We start from the raw sequence: 13264 nt of genomic DNA, 5'->3' as shown, positions 1-13264 counted from the left end.
ATGTCGGCACTAGTACAGTGTATATCCACCTTTCGCAGCAATGCAGGCTGCTATTCTCCCATGGAGACGATCGTAGAGATGCTGGATGTAGTACTGTGGAACGGCTTGCCATGCCATTTCCACCTGGCGCCTCAGTTGGACCAGCGTTCGTGCTGGACGTGCAGACCGCGTGAGACGACGCTTCATCCAGTCCCAAACATGCTCAATGGGGGACAGATCCGGAGATCTTGCTGGCCAGGGTAGTTGACTTACACCTTCTAGAGCACGTTGGGTGGCACGGGATACATGCGGACGTGCATTGTCCTGTTGGAACAGCAAGTTCCCTTGCCGGTCTAGGAATGGTAGAACGATGGGTTCGATGACGGTTTGGATGTACCGTGCACTATTCAGTGTCCCCTCGACGATCACCAGTGGTGTACGGCCAGTGTCGGAGATCGCTCCCCACACCATGATGCCGGGTGTTGGCCCTGTGTGCCTCGGTCGTATGCAGTCCTGATTGTGGCGCTCACCTGCACGGCGCCAAACACGCTTACGACCATCATTGGCACCAAGGCAGAAGCGACTCTCATCGCTGAAGACGACACGTCTCCATTCGTCCCTCCATTCACGCCTGTCGCGACACCACTGGAGGCGGGCTGCACGATGTTGGGGCGTGAGCGGAAGACGGCCTAACGGTGTGCGGGACCGTAGCCCAGTTTCATGGAGACGGTTGCGAATGGTCCTCGCCGATACCCCAGGAGCAACAGTGTCCCTAATTTGCTGGGAAGTGGCGGTGCGGTCCCCTACGGCACTGCGTAGGATCCTACGGTCTTGGCGTGCATCCGTGCGTCGCTGCGGTCCGGTCCCAGGTCGACGGGCACGTGCACCTTCCGCCGACCACTGGCGACAACATCGATGTACTGTGGAGACCTCACGCCCCACGTGTTGAGCAATTCGGCGGTACGTCCAACCGGCCTCCCGCATGCCCACTATACGCCCTCTCTCAAAGTCCGTCAACTGCACATACGGTTCACGTCCACGCTGTCGCGGCATGCTACCAGTGTTAAAGACTGCGATGGAGCTCCGTATGCCACGGCAAACTGGCTGACACTGACGGCGGCGGTGCACAAATGCTGCGCAGCTAGCGCCATTCGACGGCCAACACCGCGGTTCCTGGTGTGTCCGCTGTGCCGTGCGTGTGATCATTGCTTGTACAGCCCTCTCGCAGTGTCCGGAGCAAGTATGGTGGGTCTGACACACCGGTGTCAATGTGTTCTTTTTTCCATTTCCAGGAGTGTACAATGTTCTTCGGAGCGGCCGGCCAGAGTGTTTACAAATAGTCTTTGATTGCGATATACCGTTGTCGCCGATGTTCCACGAGGGGCGGCGCCACCAGTCCAGTCTTGGAGAGTAGCAGCTGCGGTGGGCGGCGCAAGCGTTGTGTATGGCATGGAGACCCATACTGACCAGGCAGAACATTATCACCACCTGCCTAGTGGGCGGTACGTCCTCCTTTGGAAAGGATAACAGCGGCGACGCGTCGTGGCATGGAAGAAATCAGGCTTTTACACGTCGCTGGAGGGAGTTGGCAACGCCTCTGCACGCATAACTCACCTAACGACCGTAAATTCCGGAGAGGTGGGTGATGAGCTCTGACGCCACGTTCAATCACATCCCAGATCTGTGATCAGATCTGACGAGTTGAGGGGTCAGCCCATTAATCAGAACTCACCACTGTGTTCCTTGAACCACTCCACGACACTCCTGGCCTTGTGACACGGCGCGTGATGTTGCTGAAAAATGCTTCTGACCTCGGGAAACATGATCGTCATGAAGGGTTATAAGTGCTCTGCAACCAGTGTAATGTACTGCTTGGCCGTCAGAGTGCCTTGCGCGAGCTGTACTGGACCCATTGATGTCCATGGGAAAGTTCCCTAGAGCACAATGGAGCCTCCGCCTGCTTGTCTCCGTCCCGAAGTTCAGGTGTCAGAGAGCTGTTCCCTCGGAAGAGGACAGATTCGGCCTGATGAAGAAGGTATCGGGTTTCATCAGACCATTGAACGCTCTGCCACTGCGCCAACTTCCGACGCCGATGGTCACATGCCAATTTCAGTAGTAGATGCTAATTTTGTGGTGGCACATGCTTTAGATCGTCGTCTGTGAATGCCCATCGTTAGGAGTATTCGGTGCACTGTATGTTCGGACGCACATGTACTCAGCCCAGCATTAAAGTTTGATGTTCATTCCGTCACAGTTCGCCACCTGTCGCGTTTTACCAGTCAGCCGAGACTAAGACGTCCGACATCTGTAATGGTGGGTGGCCACCCAGGTCCACGACGTCTGGACGTGGTTTCACGTTGGTTTCACCACTTGTTGAAGACACTCACCACAGCACTCCTCGAACACACGACAAGTCGTACAATTTCTGAAATGCCCGTGCTGAGCCTCCGGCCCACCACAAACTGCTCGGGGTCAAACTGAGGCACACAGGGTCAGCACGCTCACTGACAGAACATGCACTGTGCGTGTGACCGACCAGCAGTCATTCCTCCTCAGGTGTCGCTGCTATCTCCTGGGCTGGTTTATATTGATAGTAGCTGGGTGACCATAATGTTCTGGCTGAACAATTTATGTAGGACGATGATTTGCAGCCTTTGCGTCAGGTTTCAGTGGGACTCAGCAGCAGCAGCGTACTTACGTTCATTGAGGGCAGCTGGATCGCTGAAATACTGAATCGTGTTGATTTTAGCGTCCGGCAGCAAACTCGAGGAAACTTTCTATACATAGTCTATGTCCCAACTTCCACAGAAAATTTTAGCTCCACCTGCTTCTTTATTCTCAAAAAATGGTTCAAATGGCTCTGAGCACTATGGGACTCAACTGCTGTGGTCATCAGTCCCCTAGAACTTAGAACTACTTAAACCTAACTAACCTAAGGACATCACACACAGCCATGCCCGAGGCAGGATTCGAACCTGCGACCGTAGCGGTCGTGCGGTTCCAGACTGTAGCGCCTTTAACCGCTCGGCCACTCCGGCCGGCCTTCTTTATTCTCTTCTTCTACTTCGCAGTAATATATGCTTTCACACTGTGTCTTCGATCACATTTCACTCGTTAACAATAATAGACAGCTTACAAAGTAACGCAAGAGCACTAGTTCAGGAATGAAAAATACCTCACAAAAACAAATTACAATATTTCAGTTCCGTTCGATTTGAAAAACTGTATTTTAGCGAAATGCGATTTTTTCCGGTGCCGGTTAGTAATGGGTGCCCTTAGAAGAAATAAACTTACGCACGAGAATGGTTTCTCTGCTACAGAGTTGTACCATTTCCAATCAAGAACCTTTCATGGATTCAGCAGCATATAGTGTACACTTCATGGGAAGTCAGCTCTAATGTGTAGTTAATCTCTCTTACGAGTTCTCTAGTATACAGCTTCCGTTTGTTTGCAATGAACTGAATTTGTATAAACTAATAGGCGGATCAGTTCATAAAACGAAACGTAATTTGTAATTTTAGCTTACGTTAATACAGTAACCAGTTATTCTGTGAGTGTGTGTGTGTGTGCTTGCGTGTGTGCGTGTGTGTGTGTGGATTTGTCATTAATTTGAAAGACTGCATGTGTGGTGTCTGTTCTTTATTCCTTGCCGATGCACACCACATGAGAACTCTTATGGGCCTCGGCGAAATGCCTCTGGTAATGAGAGCAATAGGTAAGGGAAACTTCATCTCTAGTGTGTGGAGAAGTTGAGAATTTGGGTCTGACGGAAGGGGTGCCAGGGTAATCCGTGCTGTTGCAGTGCCTTCTGTGTCGAGATGGGACAGCGGCCAGAGCATTTGTGTGTAAGCAAGAGACCTGGGTGGAATACCGGTCCGGCACAGATTTTCAACTTTCACCATCGATTTAATCAGTGTCCACTGGTAGCTAATGTCGTTAATCGCTTTGTGTCTTAATTTGAATAAAGTTAGAAGAAAAGTATGTAGTCACATTTATTCTGCATTAAATTAATGAAATACACTGCAGGCAGGCTCGTAAACTCGTGATAAATCAGCACTTTACCAATATTTGCGTCATACCTTACCTACGCAAATAATAATTCCTAAGCTAACGATGTAATACCAGGGAAATGAAATAGCTGAATATATCTGGAATGAAATGGTAGGAGGCGAGGTACTGGCAGAATTAAAGGTGTGGGGACCGGTCGTTAGTCGTGCTTGGGTAGCTCACTCGGTAGAGCACCTGCCCCCGGAAGCCATAGGTCCCGAGTTCGAGTCTCAGTTTTAGTCTGCAAGGAAGATTCATACCAGCTGAATATGTATTTAACGTTAAAATAGTTATATAAATTCGTTAATTACATTTACAGCAATCTACAATTCTTCGTACTGCGCATTTTATTTTATTTATTTTTTTCCAAATCCAATGATGACGAAGTACTTTCTGTAACAGGAAGGCTTTCAAATAATGGATTATCGACATATTTTTAAAAATTTTCTGTAATCAACAATGAATGAATATGCTATAAAAATACTTCTTAGCATTTCAGCGGGGCAATATTTTCTTCCTGAAACAAAATATGCTAAATACGCCAAATTTTGTGTTAATGATACATTACCTATTAGCCCCACAATGTTTGACACGTTAAATTTTTGTCATTGGTACAGTATATTGCTTTGAAGGAATGTACGTGTGCCCTAGAAAAAATATCATCATGGTAGTGTTTCCCAACTTCTGTAACATACAAGATAAATTTTGATTTTCTTTCCGAGCAAGCAATTACAAGTATTTTTTAACGACTGTAAAATTTGTCGAATAGTTTATAGACAGGGAAGCTACACATGTCACTTTTAATTTAACATATATAAGTAATTATTAATTTTTGAAGCCTATTAATGATGAAAGACAGTTTCAAAATTAATTGTTTACTGCTTGCAGATGATGTTGGAATTCTGACAAACACTGTAGATTAAGCATAAAACAAATATAAATACGTAACCTAGTACGAAGAAAAGGTGACTACAAATCTCCTTCTATAAAAGTTGAGTAAAGTGTGTTAACGAGATTGCAGCATCAAAATTAAAAAAAAAAAAGTACTGGAGTACCGTTAGAGCAGATAATGTGAAATATCTGGAAGATAGCATGCAAGATATTGAAAGGAAATAGTCTATCATAATAGCATTACATAAATGGATTTTGCATTGTATGTAGTATAACAATTTTTAAATAAATCTCCCTATGAAGACATGCATTTTCATCACTAACAGACAGTAATTTAGCTGGAATGCACAAACGCCTAAATAACATTACCTTTATGATCGATAAAAGAAAGCGAAAAAATCAGGAAAAGAAAGATTTATGGGAAAGATATTGGAAAAAACAGCAAGAGAAGAAATATTTAAACCGAAAATAAGAATATGTAAATATTATGTCGAAATATCTACAAATGAATTTAAGAAGAGAGGATTAATATTCTACAGGCAGATCCAAAGAATAACTTCTAGCAGAGAAACTATTGTACAAGATTTTTGAAAACTAAAAGGCAGACAAAGGTGGCTGAAGAAATAGCACGAAAATGTAGAATGAATTAGCATAATTAAACTAGTTGTTGAAAACAGTACAAAACATAGAAAGAAAATTCAATAGGAGGTTTTTTAAGACAAAACAGTTGGTAGAAGACACTGAAAAAAATTGATAGCAGAAGAATGAAAAAAGAAAAGAGTTTTGGAAAAAGCGTGAAGCTGACTTAGGAGTTGAAACCCGTCGTGTACGTGACCTATGACGAAAAAAAAGAAGACTGATATCAACGTTAAATAGAATTTTTAGTGTACCCTTTACTGCCAGAAGCGTTTCATTTTTGAATGAATTTCCTTTAAGTGACCACATACAAATATCATGACGACCCTTTGCCACAGAAAATGTCACTTTACAAGAGACATACGGAACTGGGATTTCCTTTGTATTTAGATGACTACAGTTGTTTGCGCTTCTGTCAGAGTGCAAAATTTCGGTGTTTTATGTGAGCAGGCGCTGGCGCAGTAGAACTTATGACGATGAAACCGGATTTGTGGTTTCGAATTTGACGATTTGGTAGTCGTTACTGCAGTTCTCGAGCGATTGTGTACACATTTTTCAACCAGTCGACACTCGCACGGCAATATATCATCATAGACACACGCCGCAAAGCAGCTGAAGTAAACAATGAACTGAACGTCATTTTGCCGCGCACCGCTTAGCAAGATAAAACAGATGGTGTCACAGATTAAAAGAAATAAGCGACACCACACCACCACTCCCGTTCGCAGCGTGTCACGTTTTTATTCCAGTTTTGTTTTTCTTTTTTTTTCCACTGTAACAAAACACGGTGTGGCGGACAAGCAGCAGCGGCCGGCGCGTGCGCGCGCTCGTCATATATTAACAGGCGAGCGGCGATTAATCACGCTCATTGTCTGTTTACGCGTTTTAAAAACGCTCAGCGGGGGCGGCAGCGCGCATGCGCCAACAGAGCCCGGCTGGCTGGCCCGCGTCCGCGTGCACGGCGCCGAGCGGCGCGATACGCTAAGCCGATTGACGGGCGGACGTGATCAATACGCGCATTAGGCAGGTCACGCCGCCAGCTAATCGTCCCACATTACTGCCGACGCTGCATCACGCAACAATTACGCTCTGCATCATCCGCCGCGACGTGCTGCTGCTGCTGGAAGCCCGTGGCGAACGAATTTTAGCTTTGCGAACGTTCACTCTAACATTCCTCACAAGTGATACTAATCATCTCTGTTAATCAAAAAAACTTGGCGTCCGTCACTCTTAACGGCAACGGCCTTGCCGCAGTGGATACACCGGTTCCCGTGAGATCACCGAAGTTAATCGCTGTCGGGCGTGGCCGGGACTCGGATGGGTGACCATCCGGGCTGCCATGCGCTGTTGCCATTTTTCGGGCAGCACTGAGCCTCGTGATACCAATTGAGGAGCTACTCGACTGAATAGTAGGGGCTCCGTTCAACGAAAACCATAGTCACGACCGGGAGAGCGGTGTGCTGACCACACGCCCCTCATATCCGCATCCTTAGCTGAGGATGACACGGCTGTCGGATGGTCCCGATGGGCCACTTGTGGCCTGAAGAAGGAGGGCCACCACTGTTAACGCAAATTTGTTTACTGAATATTGGTTCAGGACCACAAGCAAATACACTCCTGGAAATGGAAAAAAGAACACATTGACACCGGTATGTCAGACCCACCATACTTGCTCCGGACACTGCGAGAGGGCTGTACAAGCAATGATCACACGCACGGCACAGCGGACACACCAGGAACCGCGGTGTTGGCCGTCGAATGGCGCTAGCTGCGCAGCATTTGTGCACCGCCGCCGTCAGTGTCAGCCAGTTTGCCGTGGCATACGGAGCTCCATCGCAGTCTTTAACACTGGTAGCATGCCGCGGCAGCGTGGACGTGAACCGTATGTGCAGTTGACGGACTTTGAGCGAGGGCGTATAGTGGGCATGCGGGAGGCCGGGTGGACGTACCGCCGAATTGCTCAACACGTGGGGCGTGAGGTCTCCACAGTACATCGATGTTGTCGCCAGTGGTCGGCGGAAGGTGCACGTGCCCGTCGACCTGGGACCGGACCGCAGCGACGCACGGATGCACGCCAAGACCGTAGGATCCTACGCAGTGCCGTAGGGGACCGCACCGCCACTTCCCAGCAAATTAGGGACACTGTTGCTCCTGGGGTATCGGCGAGGACCATTCGCAACCGTCTCCATGAAACTGGGCTACGGTCCCGCACACCGTTAGGCCGTCTTCCGCTCACGCCCCAACATCGTGCAGCCCGCCTCCAGTGGTGTCGCGACAGGCGTGACTGGAGGGACGAATGGAGACGTGTCGTCTTCAGTGATGAGAGTCGCTTCTGCCTTGGTGCCAATGATGGTCGTATGCGTGTTTGGCGCCGTGCAGGTGAGCGCCACAATCAGGACTGCATACGACCGAGGCACACAGGGTCAACACCCGGCATCATGGTGCGGGGAGCGATCTCCTACACTGGCCGTACACCACTGGTGATCGTCGAGGGGACACTGAATAGTGCACGGTACATCCAAACCGTCATCGAACCCATCGTTCTACCATTCCTAGACCGGCAAGGGAACTTGCTGTTCCAACAGGACAATGCACGTCCGCATGTATCCCGTGCCACCCAACGTGCTCTAGAAGGTGTAAGTCAACTACCCTGGCCAGCAAGATCTCCGGATCTGTCCCCCATTGAGCATGCTAGGGACTGGATGAAGCGGCGTCTCACGCGGTCTGCACGCCCAGCACGAACGCTGGTCCAACTGAGGCGCCAGGTGGAAATGGCATGGCAAGCCGTTCCACAGGACTACATCCAGCATCTCTACGATCGTCTCCATGGGAGAATAGCAGCCTGCATTGCTGCGGAAGGTGGATATACACTGTACTAGCGCCGACATTGTGCATGCTCTGTTGCCTGTGTCTATGTGCCTGTGGTTCTGTCAGTGTGATCATGTGATGTATTTGACCGCAGGAATGTGTCAATAAAGTTTCCCTTTCCTGGGACAATGAATTCACAGTGTTCTTATTTCAATTTCCAGGAGTGTACATTGTCATTGAGCCCTCGACTTGCTTTTACCCACTTCTTTTGTGATGGTTCTGCTGCGCCTTCTAACTTCTTGGATACTTCGATTGTTCTCTCTCAATTTTCCCATCGGTTGGTTTCTCGTGCAGCGAGCGTTAGGCTGTTTGCCCCCGTACTCTTTGCTGCGGATGTATCTTTGAGAGCAGCGCCGTGGTTTGTGTGGTGGCCCTTCGCGAGGTGTCGCGAATGACGCGGTCTGTGACAGGCGTCGGGGCGGTAGGATGTACTTTGTAAAGTGGCTAATACTTGTGTGGCTTGCCGCTGCTGGAGCCACGTGTGTCTCGAAGGGCTCTATTAGCATCCTGAAGAGCAGATCAGGAATCTGTGTGCTACGAGGGTAATCCCAAAAGTAAGGTCTCCTATTTTTAAAAGTACATAGACCTGTTTATTTCTACAATGGTTTACATCAGTTTACAGCTTGAACATTTAGCTATTTTTCGACGTAATCACCATTTCTGTCGATGCATTTTTGTAGACGCTGTGACAGTTTTTGTATGCCCATGTCATACTAGCTCGCCGCCATGCTGTTCAGAAAGTTATAAACCTCTTCTTTCACCTCGTCGTCGGAGCTGAATCGCTTTCCGGCCAAATATTTTTTTAACCTAGGGAACAGGCGACAGTCACTGGGCGCCAGGTCAGGACTATAGGGTGGGTGGGTGATTATGTTCCACTGAAACTATTGCAGGAGAGCAACGGTTTGCCGAGTGATGTGTGGGCGAGCGTTATGGAGAATGTGTCGCCCTTGCTCAACATTCCTCTTCTCCGATTCTGAATTGCCGATTTGAGTTTTTTTCAGGGTCTCGCAGTGCCTGTAAGCGTTAATTGAGGCCCCAGCGATTCAGCTCCGACGACGAGGTGAAAGAAGAGGTTCATAAATTTCTAAACAGCATGGCGGCGAGATGGTATGACGTGGGCATACAAAAACTGTCACAGCGTCTACAAAAATGCATCGACAGAAATGGTGATTACGTCGAAAAATAGCTAAATGTTCAAGCCGTAAACTGATGTAAACCAACGTAGAAATAAACAGGTCTATGTAGTTATAAAAATATAGGAGACCTTACTTTTGGGATTACCCTCGTATTCTAGAGTTCTATGCAGCTTGTCCTTGTTGAGTCAGTAATGAGTTGGTCGCATTGTTCAAATGTGTGTGAATTCCAACCGAATCAAACTGCTGAGGCCATCGGTCCCTAGACTTAAATACTCCTTAAACTAACGTATGCTAAGAATAACACACACACACACACACACACATTCCCAAGGGAGAACTCGAACGTCCGGCAGGAGGGGCCGCGCAGTCCGTGCATGGTGACTCTAACCATGCAGCGACTACGCGCGGCTTGATCGTATTGACGCAGTCTATTGTGGAAGTCTTGTCAATTATTGTTACTCTGGTATCTTGTCACCATTGTGTTAATTCTAATTGGTAGAGATAGCTAAGCCATTTGCCGGTGTTTTCCTTCTAACGAGTCCTCCAAAAAGCGGGAGAATATTTGTACTACTTATATTGTTCCTGCGCCCTGGTTACATCTGAAAGCCGAGTTATGTTTATTCTCATCTCAACATCTGAATAGAGCTGTGACCTCAGGTTGCTCACATTCTAATCAATAGCTATTACATGTAATAAGTGGGTATGTTTTACAATGAAGTGGCAAAAAAAACTGGTACAAGCATCCGTATTTAAATACAGAGATATACGTATAAACATTCAGAATACGGCGCTGCAGTGGACAACGCCTATATAAGGCAACAAGTGTCTGGCGCAGTTGTTAGATTAATTATTCTGTTACAGTGGCAGGTTATCGAGATTTAAGCGAGTTCGAACGTGGTGTTATAGTCGGCTCACGAGCTATGGGACACACAGTCTCCGAGGTAGCGAGGAAGTGGGGATTCACCCGTACAACCATTTCCCGGGTGTATCGTGAATATCAGGAATCCGGTAAAACATCAAATCCCCCACATCGCTGCGGCCAGAAAAAGATCCTGCAAGAACGGGACCCACGACGAATGAAGAGAATCGTTCAACGTGACAGAAGTGCAACCCTTCCGCAAATTGCTGCAGATTTCAATGCTGCGCCATTAACAAGCGTCAGCGTGCGAACCATTGAACGAAACATCATCCACATTCGCTTTCGGAGCCGAAGGACCACTCGTGTAACATTGATGACTGCACAACACAAAGCTTTACGCCTTACCTGGGCCTGTTAACACCGACGTTGGAATGTTGATGACTGGAAACATATTGCTTGGTCGGACGAGTCTCAAATCGTATCGAGCTGATGGACGCTTACGGTTATGGAGACAAGCTCATGAATCCTGGGCCCTGCATGTTACCAGCGGACTGTTCAAGCTGGTGGAGGCTCTGTAATGATGTGGGGAGTGTGCAGTTGGAGTGATATGGGACTGCTGATACGTCTGGATTTGATTCTGACATGTGACACGTATGTAAGCATCCTGTACGATCACCTGCATCCATTCATTTCCACTGTCCATTCCGACGGACTTGGGAAATTCCATCAGGACAATGCGACTCCACACTTGTCCAGAATTGCTACAGAGTGGCCCCAGGAACAATCTTCTGAGTTTAAACGCTTCCGCTGTCCACCAAACTCCCCAGACACGAATATTATTGAGCATATCTTGGATGTCTTGCAACGTGCTGTTCAGAAGAGATATCCACCCCATCGTACTGTAACGGATTTATGGACAGCCCTGCATGATTCATGATGTCAATTCCCTCCAGCTCCAGACATTGGTTCAAATGGCTCTGAGCACTATGGGACTTAACGTCTGAGATCATCAGTCCTCGAGGACGTAGAACTACTTAAACCTAACTAACCTAAGGACATCACACACATCCATGCCCGAGGCAGGATTCGAACCTGCGACCGTAGCGGTCACGCGGTTCCAGACTGAGGCGCCTATAACCGGATGGCCACACCGGCCGGCAGCTCCAGACATTAGTGGAGTCCATGCCACGTCGTGTTGCGGCCCTTCTGGGAGTTCTCGGATGCCCTACACGATGTTAGACAGGTGTATCAGTTTCTTCGGCTCATCAGCGTAGTTATATTGTTTACTTGTGGTAACAGATCTATGGTTCAAATCGCTCTGAGCAGTATGGGACTTAACAGCTGTGGTCAACAGTCCCCTAACTAACCTAAGAACAACACACACATCCATGACCGAGGAGGGATTCGAACCTGCGACCGTAGCGGTCGCGCGGTTCCGGACAGATCTATGTTTCGGGTATTTCCACACAAATGTTCTTCTTTGTTAATGGTCTGTAAAGGCCACCTTGGTAACTGATGTTTTGTTAAAAACGCAGGGAGCGGCTGTTTCACAGTAGGGCTTGCACCTGTGTGTTATTATTTGGAACCAGGCACTTAAGTAACTTGGCTTTTAATTTGTCGTATTGTAAGGCAGTCAATGTTTTCTTTGGAAGTACCTCTGAGTCTAATGAACTGCATCAGCTCCTACAGCTAGATAACGTTTGAAAAAGCTGTATGTCTGAGATTTACGTTATTTGGTGTCTGTGTATTTAATCCTTAAATTTGAGAGTGTTCAGTGGCTGAAGTTATGTAATAACTGTTGCGTCTTTCAAAAGTGAACTTTGTGATAACGTATTTTACAAGTCTTAATAATTTGTATTTTAATTGTAAGTTCATTCTTTTGGAATTAAATTAAGTCAGATTTCGCGAATGGGCCAGTAAGTTTTGTAGCTCAGGCTTTAACTTGTATAGTTGTTACTTCAGCTCTTTGACATTTATGTTAGTTTTGAAACATTCTTTTCCTGAGCGATTCGTAGCATGTAAAACTGTGGTTTCATATGCGTCAGCATCACACTGTTCAGTGTTATTTCTTATGGCAATATGTCATCATAAATTGTAATATAAAGTACATAGCATGTGTCATTCATCCTGTGAAAGTTAAAACAGTGCTTCCGGGTTTTGATATAGAAGTTCGAATTGCTGTCTGATAAATTATTTCAAGCAAAACGTGTAGTATAATTTCGGCCCAGCGACTCACCACCTCCTTCCCGCTCTTGCCACTACCGTCATCACGTCCCACAAACATCTACGTAACTACTGCACAGTAACTGTATGCATACAATATACCAAAAACATTTTCCCGATACCTGTTCCATTCAAGGTTGGTTAACGAAAAGACAAACTGTCAGTACCCCACCGTATAAAATGAGTCTTGTAAGCTGTTAACATCTCATATTTTCGGAAATGTGAATCTTCGTGTTTCGTAACATCTACAGCACCTTGGAATACAGAGCCTACATGGCGACGCACATGTGTTTCTATCAGCAATGAGGCAGCTGCCACTATCCACAGCAGACAAGTGACGTCTACATCTACATCTACACATAAACTCCGTTAGTCACCGTAGGGTAGCTGGCGGGGGTACCCCATACCACAACCAGTCATTTTCTTTCCTATTCCACTCTCATATAGAGCGAGGGATAAGTATTCTCGGTATGCCTCAGTAAGAACCTTAATTTCTCATCTTCGTGGTCCTTACTCTAAACTTACGTTGGCGACATTAAGATCGTTCTGCAGCCAAATTAAAATTACAGTTCCCTAAATTTTTTTCAATAGTGTTCCTCGAAAAGAATTTCGCGTTTCCTCCATC

The 13264-nt window shown here is 47.1% G+C and overlaps 1 pseudogene; it reads left to right on the top strand.

The window, feature by feature from the left end:
* The first annotated feature begins 6788 nt into the window (after positions 1-6788).
* On the top strand, positions 6789-6906 carry LOC126482624 (5S ribosomal RNA; annotated as a pseudogene).
* The last annotated feature ends 6358 nt before the right edge of the window (positions 6907-13264 follow it).

Source organism: Schistocerca serialis, chromosome 5, assembly GCF_023864345.2.
Source record: "Schistocerca serialis cubense isolate TAMUIC-IGC-003099 chromosome 5, iqSchSeri2.2, whole genome shotgun sequence".
Taxonomy (NCBI): domain Eukaryota; kingdom Metazoa; phylum Arthropoda; class Insecta; order Orthoptera; family Acrididae; genus Schistocerca; species Schistocerca serialis.
The sequence above is the reverse complement of the archived record's forward strand: the minus strand, read 5'-3'. Positions and strand labels throughout refer to the sequence as shown.